Source organism: Triticum aestivum, chromosome 2D (assembly GCF_018294505.1).
Source record: "Triticum aestivum cultivar Chinese Spring chromosome 2D, IWGSC CS RefSeq v2.1, whole genome shotgun sequence".
In the NCBI taxonomy this organism is placed as follows: Eukaryota; Viridiplantae; Streptophyta; class Magnoliopsida; order Poales; family Poaceae; genus Triticum; species Triticum aestivum.
Window position 1 is genome coordinate 38,210,105 of NC_057799.1, and position 13,483 is coordinate 38,223,587.

A 13,483-nucleotide genomic window follows, 5' to 3' on the forward strand; every position below is an offset into this window, starting at 1 on the left:
TGTAAGCTGAATCTCGTATGGTCCATGTAGGATTGTTGCATGAAGGAAAGAAAACAACATGAAGGAGAGCTCAACTCGAGGGATCCATGGGGGTTTGCTGAGGGGAGTGGAGAGCTAACTCGTAGGACTTGTGGGGGCGACTGCGGCGGAGCACGGCGAGGGAGCGGAAGCCGGCATCGCGAGCATCCAAACAACGGTGTGCTGCCTCCTCACTCTCGCATTCCCGATCCAGAAAAATGAGGAAGTGTGGCCAGGAATTGTCCACGGGTGTGTTTGTATGAGGAAATGATAAGGTGCGCAGAGAAAAAAAAGAAGGGAGGCGGTGCGTGGGACCCGCTGTACACGTCGTGCATGATGAAGTGAGCGCTGCATGCGTGAGGCGACCGTGCTGCGTTCGGCCGGTCTGCCGATCTCAAACGTTTCCCATAATATTTATACAAAACTGTTATATTTCTTTATAATATATTACCAACCTATCACTTAGTAGTATTTTTTTTCTTCTTACTTGCCATATTTATCCACGTGACAATGTTATGAAATGTTAGGGTATGTTTGTTGCATTGTATTATATATTATTCTAATGCTTATTACTGAGAGCTCAAAATACAGTTGCGCTAAAATTATAATTTATAAAAAAAATAGTTAGTTTCCCCTTTTTTAATGAAGCCATTTCAATGTTAGTAAAAACACTTGGCGTGCCATTATAAGTTAATTTGCAGTATTACCATGAATATATATCTTGGTGTGTGTTGATATCCTCAAATATCTCGGTGGCAGACTCATTGTTTAGCAAAAACGTATCGATAGACTTTTCTAGTGTATTATTAAGCAAATAAAAATTATAGAGTATGTAAGGTGTTTCGAGGAGTTTTCCATTGAATCACTATCTCGATAGGCTTTTCTATTGTATTACCACTACACCAGCTATCGATGACTCGACGTGGACAAATTCTCTTTTCTAATAGTACGATGACCGATGGTGATTCTATCCTTAGTGGGGTACACTCTTTAATATCCTGTTTGATGCCTTGGTGCCAATAAGGAGGAATTGGTCCAACTAACTTCAGGATGGTTTTGGGTAGCTACATAGACTTATGAGACTTGGTCTTAGTTTGTACTATCTCTGTCTGGTTTATTGGTCCTCATTGTAATCTGTGTTAAATTTTGACTATAAATTTACGAAAACACTAACATCCACACGTGTGGCAAATGTCTGGATCATCGTCCAGTTAAGTTTGCACCAATCTTGACATACCGAGGCAGTTTTCGCATGCCACGTAGGACAAGGCCGGTGTGTGGGCGTTGGAGAGGTCGCCCACACGCCCCACAGCACGCGGTTGCCAGCTGCGCTGTGTGGGCGAACTAGTTTCTGCCAACACAACCACCATCTAGTCCACGCGCGTGTGGGCGAACTGCTTTTCGCCCACACGATAGTCGTACGTCGTTGGGTGGCAACTGCACTTGCGCGTACATGGCAACTAGGCAAACACACATGGCAACTATGATTCACTAGTAGGATGCCTGTGCGTTGCCACGGGCTAACAAAATATATGCTACTAAAAATGTATATACAAAGAGAAATGCCATGTGATATGGGAGTGATAGACAACATGCGATGATATTGCATGCTTGTGATGCGGTAGATAAATACATCTCCTCGTCATCTTTCCCTTCCCCTCCCTATCTCACAATCTTTTGTTCTTCGTGTGTTTCTCATGGGGCAAGCATAATCATTGATATGAATAGTCATGAAAATATCAGATCATTACAACCAACAATCTATCATCTGCTCCAAAATTGACACCTATGCTTATTATATATACCAAAAAAAAACAACTACAATGTTGCAGTCAAGACAAAATTTTGAAAGAGTATTAATGGACCAGCCACTGACAAAATGATTCTGTTAGTGTAACGCAGACCAAATGACATGGCACGCACACCAATCTATTCAGGAGTATTACATTAATCAGACAATTTGTTCAGCACATGGTAGCTATATAAACAGTCCAAATATCGTTCAGGTTGACAGAAATTAGCAATGCTCACGGCTACATACGAAAGTGGCCAGAGACAATTTTCTAGCATCTTCTATTTTTACACAGCGTCACATGCCAAGTTTTCAAAGATTGAACTTAATAAAGACATGCCTTCACGTCCATGCAGGAGATTTAGTGCCGATTTGCCCAATAAATTGCTCCGATGCTGGCGACGAATCTTTCGTTCAAGCTTCTATAGCCCCTCCGCCGCATAGATTTGGCCGTCTCCACTCACTCGCCTCATAGGCAGTAGCTGCTCCACGTGCACTCATTTCTGTCTCCACTCACTCCCCTCATAGGAATACTGAACCATAAAAATATTTTCAGAGTATTAGGATTGTATCATGAATTATGTTCACTTCTATCAACACCTCACAAAGCTTTTGTGTTTGGTAAGAAAATTCAGCAGATATGAAGGTAAAATGAAATCATCAATATAATTCCCACCTACACTACTGCATGGAACAGACATGAAATGTCGTGGAAACTGTTGAAACTTACTTCTCTGGAAATACAGAGCGTTCAATACTGACTTGCACATAATTCGCAATTAGCACGCAGGTTTCATCCAATATGTAGATGCGGCAAACAGGAGCACATACTTGGATAGAGCATACCGCATGGGGGCGAAGCTCCAGTCCAACACTTCCCCAGCCCTCCAATTTTATTGCAGTACTTTGTATGTCATAGGTGCCCTTTATTCACACGTGTAGTACTATTTTTCGTTGACACGGAAACTTCCTAGACTATTACCTCAAATACAAGCTCCTTTCATTGATATTTGTGGAGCACTTCTAAAAAAAACCGAAATCTGAAAGTAACTAAATCACTGTATATAACCAATTTTACCGCGCGCGCGCACGCACGCACGCAGATATATATATATATATATATATATATATATATATATATATATATATATATATATATATATATATATATATCTTGGGAGTATTGCCTTGAGGCAAGCAAATAACAAATTATAAATTTGACAAGCATGTTGGTTGATATTTAAACAGGGTAATAAATAAACCAAGATGTGAGACCATTCTATGGTGTACCTAATCAAAAAAAAATCCTTTGTGATTCAGTTGTATATATGTAACTGTAGAAAAATATTGATATACGCAAGAGTTAAAAAAAGCACCATGTCATACCTACACGTATTTGATTTGTTCCCATGTTCTATCCACCTTCCCATTCTCCACTAATTCCTCCTCTAAGTCTCCATCTTCTGACTAAATTCAATCAGATCTGAAGCTCATGCATCCTCCTTTTTGTATTGGTCTTCGTATGGTCTTCCTACCTTTTGTATTGCCTGCATTTATAGCACAGATCTAATTTTTGCAACCAAGATTTGAGTTCCCAATTAATATGATGTGTTACAAATTTTGTAGAGTACTAATAATTTCTAACGACCCTTGTTGGCTTTGCTTTCTTCTACTCGGAGATACCAGAGCATCTTACGAAAATGAAGCTTTCCAGTACTACTCTTTGCAAGTTTAATCCAAGAAGCTCCACGACCATTGTAACCTACAAAAATGAGGAAACATATATCAGATTCAGTGACGTTGTAGTTGTGTTCTCTCCCATAATAAGCTAGTCAGATGCATCTTTCCAATACTACTCTTTAGTAGTTTCACGCCCTAATGGTAAAGTATATAGATGCAAAAGGATTTTGCATACTACTAAAATGCATAGCCATTCCAATACACCGATCCAACAAGCACATTATCGTTGTCGGTTAGTGGTTGCCGGTTGTCTATGCGGGTTGTCTCCCTTATCACTTAAGGGGCCTTGGCGAGACCAAGTTCTAATCTCTGCAATTTTACTTCAATCCTCTGCATTAGTGTCATTAATTCAGTGGCGCCATCCGAGCTAGCGGCAAATTTCCTAGAAATCATTATTAACAACTCTTTTCTCTTTTTACATGTTTTAAAAATCTGCATATTTTCTTGGAGATTTCAGTAACATAATTGAATGGCTCGGTATATCCTCACATATCCCCGCGCTTACAAGCTACCATAAAGCTTGTATCAGACTGGTAGTGTATACTATATTGCTAACTCTAAGATTGGATTTTGTGTTAACTATAGACAACAACAACAAAGCCTTTAGTCCCAAACAAGTTTGGGTTAACTATAGAATCTTGAAAAAAGAAATAGTGGGCTGATTAGATATAATAAGATTTAAAATAGAAAATAAATGATGAATAGCAAATGACCATTTTAATCAAGCGCTAGAAGTCGCTGCACACATAAAAAAACAAGCTAATTGCACATCAGCTCCGTCTCGATTCGGTGCCACATTAGAATTAGAGGAAATTTAAAGAGGCAGATCACATTCTTTGTTTGTCTAATGCCAACTTTAATCATACACTATGAATCTACAAAGTTGACTTGTCCAACAAATTTATGAATTTAATTAGTGTGACTACTTGTTGGAAAGAAATCATCATCATATGACAAAACAAATACCCAAAATATGTACCCATCACATGACACAACCAAGATGTGCAGTCAACCATGAGGTTGCAATGAAATGTAAGAACAAAGAATTACAGTCGGTTGGGTGGGTTGTGGTCACGTGTGATGAGGATAGTGAGCCCGGCAGCGTAAATGCCGTCAGTTATCTGCTCCTCCGTGGACGCTGACCCAAACACACTGGAGCCCGACTTGCTGTAGATGAGCGACAAGATACCCATCTGGTCATTAGTGGACTCCCTAACAGAAGGGAGCCCATAAATAGGAGGTAAAAAAAGAAACAAAACAGAGTGCGAGTCCCCAAGAACCACATAACGACCAGTTCAAAAAAGAGAAAGAGCCACGAATCGATTCTCACCTGATAGGTTGTCCTCTGTGTATAGCACCTGAAAGTATTGTCGGGAGATAGAAAAGGAGTAAGGGCACAACAGAATACAATATCATGTCATGATGAGTAAAAGGTGTATGTTTGAACATACCATCCTATGGCTTTGTTTGGCGAATATCTTGGCATTCCCTGAAGAAAAGGTTGGCCAGCAGCACAAGTTTAGGTCCTAGTTTTCAGTACAATCAGTTCGGTTCGATAGTCTCATTTGCCGCCATAGTGTTTTGTTCTCTAGTTACACGCCCACCCTGAAATACACCAAATAACTTGATTTGAGATATGGTCAACAGTGTTTTTCTCATTGTTCAGTACCATGCACATATCCTTTTCTTAAATGCATAAACATGATTCTTTTAATTACAAAGGCCAATAACCAAATAACATGCACGCTTTTTAATTCATTGTTGGATTGGATGCAAATGTAGCAACAACCTTTTCTATTATGAACAAAAGTGTAACACCAGCCTGGTTGTCAGAAATTAACTATAGTTAAAACCCACTAAATATGGTTGGATATAAATTATAAGAAAACTTGTTTGTTTAAGAAATTAAAGCATGATTAAGAAGTTCCCTTATCTCTAATTGATGTGATCTCTACCACAGCAAGGCTTCTATGTCTGAATATTGAATATACAGTGTTTTACAGAGAGTTTATGTCAGAAACTGGTTCCCTAATTTTCTGATACTCCACCCACGTAAATCTCGAGACTTGTAGCAAAGATATATATGTAGCACAACAAATAGCTCTCAAACTTGATAGATGCTTACCAGGGGACAAATGGGCAATGTCTTCACTTCTCTTGGCAGCATGAACATTCTTCGTATACAATATGTCTGTTTTGGATGCTTGCATCGTGGCTCCACCAATGGACACCCTACGGTTTACACCACCCATCGAGTGTCTAGGCGCCTTCTTTATACTTTGAGGCTTGGATGGACTTGGTTTTGAACCGTAGAGAGTTGAACACCGACCGTCCTTCTGCCCACCCCTCTGCCTCGAGGTGGATGCTGACTGCCCTCCATCCCTAGCCGACGAGAGAGAGTGGAGATGAGGAGAAGCTAAGATGGGGCGAAGACGGTGGTGGATAGTATGTAAACAAACATTGCAAGTAATAGTATGAGAACCAATTGTAAAGAAAAAGGACAACCAAAAATCAATTTACCCGCACTTTACCAAATTTGGCAAAATACTCTTTGAAGTCCTCCCTTAAAACTATTTCTTTATGAAGCTTGTATGAAGCAGAATCTACATGATTCTATTCTGCAAGAGACACCACTCTTAAGAGAAATAAAATAAAATAGGAACTTAAGAGGTCATCAGGCAAGACATAAGAAAATAATGACTACCATGCAGCAAAAATAGCATCAAGACCAGGTGCGAGTTCACACACCCTTATGATGATCTGGTATAGTTCCTAGGGCTGAAATTAGGGAGGAAATTGCAGTAACATTAAACCTGAGCGTGCTTACCAATGAGGCGTTGATACAAACTGGATTCTGTCCTGGGCATCTCACTCTTCCAATAAGAAACGTAAAACCAACCTAGAATAGCATATCCGCATAGTCAGGGTAAGACCGGAATCCAAATGCAAGAGGATCAGCACATAACTTTATGCCCAAAAACAAACATGTCATCATTCTGTTGTTAGTATCAACTATGTGCAGATTATCATACAAGATTTCCATTACCCTGAACATTAGTACAAGAGACGAAAAGGAAACCTATAAACTAAGATTTCTAAAATAAACAGAAGAAGCTACTACTGTGCATCATATCCCACAATTAATTCATGATGCTAGCGAAGCTGTACAAGAGCCCAAAAAGAAACCTATAGTATTAAGTGCAGACTTCATCTGAATAGCCTTGCTTGTTCAGTGTTCCTAGTTATTGTGCGGACTTTAATCCTAATTTAACCGACCTCATCCGGGTCTCGAATCAAATGTACCACAGCTCAAAGAGCCGCAAATCTGAAGATATACTAAAGAGCCGCAGTTTTCTTTGCTTCAGTCTTCCGCCCTAAAATATAAAGCGCCCATTCAACCTGCAGGTTGCAGTTTCAAGTAATCACAAGGCAAAACAAGCACAAGAAAGTAGCCTGAACCCTGCAAGCCAATTGTTTTCCTCACTTCTGAACCCACACTATGTTGGAAAATGTTCCGCATCACGAGTGCAGACGTATCAAACGGACCAGTCCAAACTCTAAGCATCAACAAATTCAGTTTTGAACAATAGAACTCAAACGAAACAAAGCCGCGAGAAACCCAACGGTGCAGCCAGGAGCAAATCAAGAATCTCTAGGTGGTCGTTTTGAACACATACATACAAATAATAATGGCAGATTGATGATAAGCTACAAGCACCACTACAATTTGTACGCACTGCTTGGGTATCCTGCAAATAAAACAGAGGTAATAAATTCCTTATAGCTAATCACGTGAATATAGCAAATTGATTACTTGTGGTTTGATTCCATGTACTCTATCCAAAATAGATCAAATCTGCAAGACATCCTAGGCTATGAGTGGTCAGCTGTAGATGCTGTTGCTTGTGCTTTTGCACCAAAGGGGCCAGAAGAGCCCCATCTCCCTTCAACAACCTCTGAATAGTAAAGAACATCATATAACAAGTAATTAGGAAAAAGATAGTCTAATCGAAATCAATTCGTTCGAATAACCATATGTGCATAGTGACAAAAGTATGTTTCACAGGGGGATTGCAAAGTATGTTGTAGCCTCAGAAGCAAGCTTCATGCGTTGCTGATGCTCAAAATTGATGTATATATATTAACCCCACCGTGCCAATAAGGTGAATAAATCTGCGAAAGAAATAAACTTGGCTTAGACCCAACAGTAAGCTAGCTTTAAATAAATCCTTACTGATGGCGCCAGTCATATAGGATTGCCCATAGCTTTTGCACTTTCTCTCTGCAATCAAATTCAATCACCATGACATAAATCAACAATATATACACTCCATTGCGAACATACAGAATGGGGAGAACCAAAACACCTTGATGTATTCATATTATCCATAAGTTGTAAGGATGGAGCTCCAAATGCAATAGCAAACATGAATCGTATTTCTTAACTGTGGTAAGACAAAAAAATTGGGATGATTAAAACGAATTAGGAGGATGAACCTGGTGGGGGAGGGTGTCGTCCAGAGCGGTGCAGAGTGGTCACTGGAGGTCAGCCTCCCTCCTCAGCTTCTTGGCGGACGAGGGCGGCTATGGATGGCGATGTATATGGTGAGCAGCCTCTGGCCTCCCCTGCTCCCCCATGATCCTGCTCGACGCCCGCGCTGCCCATTCACCGCTGCCATCGCTTGCCAAGTTGAGATTGAGTGAGAGAGAGAGAAAGAGAGAGAGAGGAAAAAATAGTGGAGGGAAAGCTCAGAAACTGGTGCTCATACAAAGAAAAGCAATCAGATTATTGGATACATGTGGTTTTAGAAAAAGCAAAAATGTAATACATACAACATCCACTAAAAACTGTAACAAAGTTTGCTCGATTGATGCCAAACCTACTGTGAACTTCACTCTAGGCACAACAATATCCCCTCTATTTTTTCAGTTCAGAGCAACACAAAATGAATTGTAAGGATGGAAACCTACTGTGAACTCGTTTTCTGATGGCTAGCAGCAACATAAAACAACAACCACTTATATAAACTGAACCAAAAAAGAAAATGATCCAGAACTGATCCAAAACGTCATGTTTCCGATTTCTGATATTTTCTCCTCCAATCTCCTGCAGACAGGAGAGCAGTATTGCACTAAAAATAAATAAACAAACTTGAGAATCTGAATACTACTGTAAGGCATAAGATGTCCTTGGCATAATTATAATAAAGAAGGGAAAAACTGAACCAAAATGTGGTGTGCACCTCACGTCCTCAATGGATGCATGCACAAGATGCTGCTGCAGGTGATAGATATTGTGAGCCACCTGGTGGTGGGGGTAGATAAGATTGGATGGGGGAAGCTCACCTCACGTCCAGGCGATGGCTGCTCCACCTCCTCTCCTCTCCTCTGGCCGCTGTACCACCTAGAGACAAGGGAAGAGAGAGACACGCAGGGGTCAGAGGAAGAAGAAGCCGCCTGCACATCACTCACTCACTCACACATCACAGGAACAAGGAAGAAAACCAGAGGAAAAAGAAGAAGGAAGGGGATCTGACCTAGGGCGCCATGGGTGGGGCTCGATTGCTAGGGTTTTGGGCGGCGGCTACGGGGTGGAAGGAGGTTGCTTTGTGGTGGAGGAGCCAAGCCGGCGGCGGTCCTCTGCTGGTCGACGCAGCCAAATCCATGAGATCCAAATCCCTCGCTTTCGCTCGACGCGCTAGGGGCGGCTACGTTGGCCTCCCCGCCTTGAGATCCAAATCCATCCCGTCACCCGTATTCCTCCCTCATCTGGCCATGGAGATCAGCTCATCCTCTCCCGCGAGTGGGGCGCCTTTGATGTGAGACCGAGTGCGGCGGCGAAGGGATGAAGGGCGGCGGAGGCGAAGGGATGAAGGCGGCGACGAACGAGGGCAGGGAGTCTAGCGTGCGAGTCGTTCTCGCTCGAGGGCATGCGACTTCGCTCGTACGTCCGGGGTTTTTTTTTCGCTGGTTATTTTTTGTAGGTTTTTTTATCGCTGGTCAATCGTCGTAGATTTTTTCTTCGTCCTAAAGAGCGCGGGGGCTGGTGGAGGACTCGGTACGTGGTTTTTTCGGCTAGTGTCTGGTCAGCGTGAGGTGGGAGGAGGTACCAAAATAGGTACCAAAAAACCAGGTGAGGTGGGACGAAAATAAACCTGGAACGGAGACTACCAACTGAGACATTAGGAGTAGAGATTTGCTAGACGGCAACTGCAGTTGCGCGTACGTGGCAATCAGATAAACATACATGGCAATTGTGATTTACCATACGTGGCAACTAGGTAAACACACATGGCACCTATTTGTTCGACCATATGTGGCAAGTCCGTGTGGGCTGCCCCCTGTTCATGCCACACATGGTGTGTGGGCGAATGCCTATTATGCCACAGGTGTGGTGGATATCGGCGTCCTAAATTTAACTAATGAAATGTTTATGCATGTCACCAAAAAATATATCATCGAAAACTATGTTCAAATACGAATCCAACAATATAACTTTTGTTGACATGCACTAACATTTTATCAATTAAATCTTTGGTCAAAATTTAGCACAAGTTACAATGGAAACTAATAAACCAGGACGGAGGTAGTATCTTGATCTCGCTCTGGACAACCAATGTACCCTCCGTAAAGAAATATAAGAGTGTTTAGATCACTACTTTTAGAGAGGGATTATTTGTTTTAGTGAAGTTTTTTTGAGATTTTTTGGGGATATTTTTGAAAATTCATCTTTTTTGAGCGAATTTAGAGAATTTATCTTTTTGAGACAATTAGAGAATTTATCTTTTTTTGACACAATTAGAGAATTTATCTAAATATGTAAAAATAATCCGGTTCAACCCCGGAACGGGCCCATGTGTGCGCCTGGGCAGGCTATCCCTCGGAATGGGCCGAGCCGCAATGCCGCGGACAGGAGGCAAAATCGAGTGGAGACGAACCGGGGAGCAACTAGTTAACGAGCGCTCCTTCAGGAGCCTCGCAACGATCAGCGCCACTTGGCGCGCTCTCAGCCATTCGCCACGTGTCGCGCTCTAGACGCTCCCTCTAGATTTTGTTTTTTTATTTTTCCGCACGCATTTTCGGCTTTTTAAACGGGGTTTTCCCGGTTTTTTTGGATGTTTTGGTTTTTCCCCGGTCTTCCTTAGCGCTTCCACCAAAATTTGAAAAAAAAAATTTGCGCGAAAAAACGCGTTTACTTTTTTTTTCGTGAAAAGTCACGTTTTTTTCGCGAGAGGCACGGTTGTGCTTTAGCGAGAGTCACGGCCGTGCCTTTCGGAAACGAAAAAAACACTTTTTTTCTTTCGCGACAGTCACGGTTTTACTTCCGCGAGAGGCATGGTTGTGCTTTCGTGAGAGTCACGGCTGTGCCTCTCGGAAAGGGAAAAACAAAACGCGTTTTCTGTTTTTTTTTCTTTCGCGAGAGTCACGGTTTTGCTTCCGCGAGAGGCACGGTTGTGCTTTTGCGAGAGTCACGGCCGTGCCTCTCGGAAAGGGAAAAAATACGCGTATTTTGTTTTTTTCTTTCGCGAGAGTCACGGTTTTGCTTTTGCTAGAGGCACGGTTGTGCTTTCGCGAGAGTCACGAGCGTGCCTCTTTCGGAAAGGAAAAAAAACGCGTTTTCTGTTTTTTTTTCTTTCCACGAGAGTCACGGTTTTGCTTCCACGAGAGGCACGGTTGTGATTTCGCGAGAGCCACGGGCGTGCCTCTTTCGGAAAGGGAAAAAACCGTGCTCCCGGTTTGGTTTTTTCGTCCAGTTTTTTTCGTGAAAAAAAGTTCGTCAAAACCTATCAACATGGGATCTAGTTTTGAAGATCTCGAGGCGAGGAATCCAATGGTGAAAACGGTTTGAGATTTGGACACACGGTTTAAGAGATAAAACGTTTTGAATAAACGAATGTACGAAAAAAGGGACAACTCTCAGGTTGCGACAAGTGACGCGCTGCATGTGCGCCACTTGTCATGACCTGGGAAGATGGAGTGTTCTTTGCAACGAGTACTCCTTAATTAGTGATTTCGGACGAACCGAATTTCAGGCGCCTGAAGAAGAAGAAGATTGTCTCAAAAAATCATGGTGGTCCGCTCCTTCCGACTCGGGCTCTAGGTACTCTGCCATTGCCTATCTGCAATCTGAGTTCGGCTGGGAGTCAGCCCCAGGCTCCCACTTCTTCTTCATAAGTAAGAGGAGGGAGGGATTCGAAGCCCTCTCACATCCCCAGGTTAGATCTGTCGCCTCCTTACCCTTCCTTTGTCTATAAATTTCTTCTCCTCTACTGGCAACCCTGCTCGTAACCATCATCACAATCAAAAATTCAATCTTTAGATCCAGTTAGGGCCGGAAGATCGATCGGAGGAGTCATGTCTAAGCGTCACCACTCTGAACCCAATGTCGACCGCACCGGAAAAAAGCCGCTGCATGTGCCAAAGAAGCACCTCTACCTGGTGCTGGATGATTGGCACAAGGGCTTCAACATCCACAAGATCGATGCCGACGCCTTACAGGACACCACCACCGACCTGCACCATGGGTTCCCAGACCTTGCTGCTCTCCGGTTAGCTGCACCGGTAAAACGTCTTCACATGGACTTCGCTGCCATGGGCAGCGACATCTTCATCACCACCAACCCATGCTGTCCGCACACTCCCGCCCTCGTGTTCGACACCGAGACGGCTGGGCTCACCATGGGTCCCCGCCCACCGGTTCGACTCATCGACACGACCACCTTCACCGTGGCCGCCGGCGGCATGTTGTACACGTTGACACATTGCCATGTCCATGAGCAGCACTCTTTCGAGGCCATGTCGTGGGCTCCAATGGACAAGAACGAGCCGTGGCCGAGCCCAACCACGAGGTGGTCCTGGAAAAGCGTGCCCTCACCGCCACCATTAGCCATGGACGACATGATCACCTCTTACGTGCTGCACCCGGACGGGCACACCATATTCATGTCCGCGCACGACATATGCTATCATCATCTCCCAAAGGGCACCTTCTCCTTCGACACCAGGACTTCCGAGTGGAGGTTGCATGGGGATTGGACTCTACCATTCCAAGGACAAGCAATGGCCTAGACGCATGGGTCGGGCTTCATAAGGATGGGTACATCTACTCCTATGAACACTAGTAGAAAACAGGGCTTTGGTCCAGGCCTGTCCAGCCCGTTAGTCTCGGTTCAGTCATGAACCGGGACCCATGGGGCATACGTCCCGGTTCGTGAGCCCAGGGGGCCGGCCGGGCCTCGTGGGGCATTGGTCCCGGTTCGTCTGGACCCTTTGGTCCCGGTTCCAGACACGAACCGGGACCAATGGGCCTCGCTCCTGGCCCACATCCATTGGTGCCGATTCGTGGCTGGAACCGGGACCAAAGGGAGGCCTTCAGTCTCGGTTTCAGCCACGAACCGAGACCAATGAGGTGGCTGTATATACCCCCCGCCCGCGAGCAGAGCACTCCACTGCTCTGTTTTTTCTGGCCGGCGAGGGGAGGGCTTTGTGGTGCTCTAGCTCACCTCTTATGCACATGAGGTGTTCGATGAAATGTCCGAGCCACACTACTTAAGCTTTCTCCTCTCCAAGCTCGACCTCCAACCTCCATTTTCCTCAAGATTTGTCTAGGTTTAACGGTACGTCCCGTCCCGTCCCCGTCTTCACCGCCGTTGATCGCCTGCGCCGATCTCGTCGCCGGCACCACCCTGGTGAGCCTCTTGTTCTTATCTTCTTTCTAAAATAAAAAAAATTCTTACTTGTATGATTTAGATCAATTGTTATCTTGGTTGCGATTATGATCGCATTTTCTTACTTTTATTATTGTTTGTTATTATATAGTGCGATGGTTTTGGTATCCACCCCCGTCGGCCCTCGTCCTGTCTATGATTCGGATGTGGTATATATTATATTTTATAGCTATTTGGTTCATTTATTGTTTATGACGATTATGCC

The 13,483-nt window shown here is 43.6% G+C and overlaps 1 long non-coding RNA gene and 1 pseudogene across 27 annotated transcripts; one reads left to right on the forward strand and one right to left on the reverse strand.

Moving 5' to 3' along the window:
• Positions 1-1,890: 1,890 nt before the first annotated feature.
• LOC123051385 (uncharacterized) lies at positions 1,891-9,484 on the reverse strand. 27 transcript variants are annotated; one of them, XR_006424058.1, is made up of 13 exons: positions 9,088-9,484; positions 8,897-8,954; positions 8,794-8,828; positions 8,522-8,657; positions 6,827-8,222; positions 6,378-6,449; positions 6,071-6,168; positions 5,676-5,932; positions 5,002-5,155; positions 4,601-4,908; positions 3,459-3,572; positions 3,197-3,357; positions 1,891-2,343 (listed from the first exon to the last, which is right to left on the reverse strand). It is a non-coding gene; the product is annotated as an uncharacterized lncRNA (long non-coding RNA). The 27 variants fall into 27 exon arrangements; XR_006424056.1 differs by having other exon boundaries at positions 8,794-8,825; positions 9,088-9,483; XR_006424063.1 differs by lacking the exon at positions 8,522-8,657 and having other exon boundaries at positions 6,827-7,832; positions 8,048-8,222; positions 9,088-9,482.
• Positions 9,485-11,905: 2,421 nt separating this feature from the next.
• Positions 11,906-13,483, forward strand: part of LOC123055598 (uncharacterized) — a 52,517-nt pseudogene continuing 50,939 nt past the window's right edge.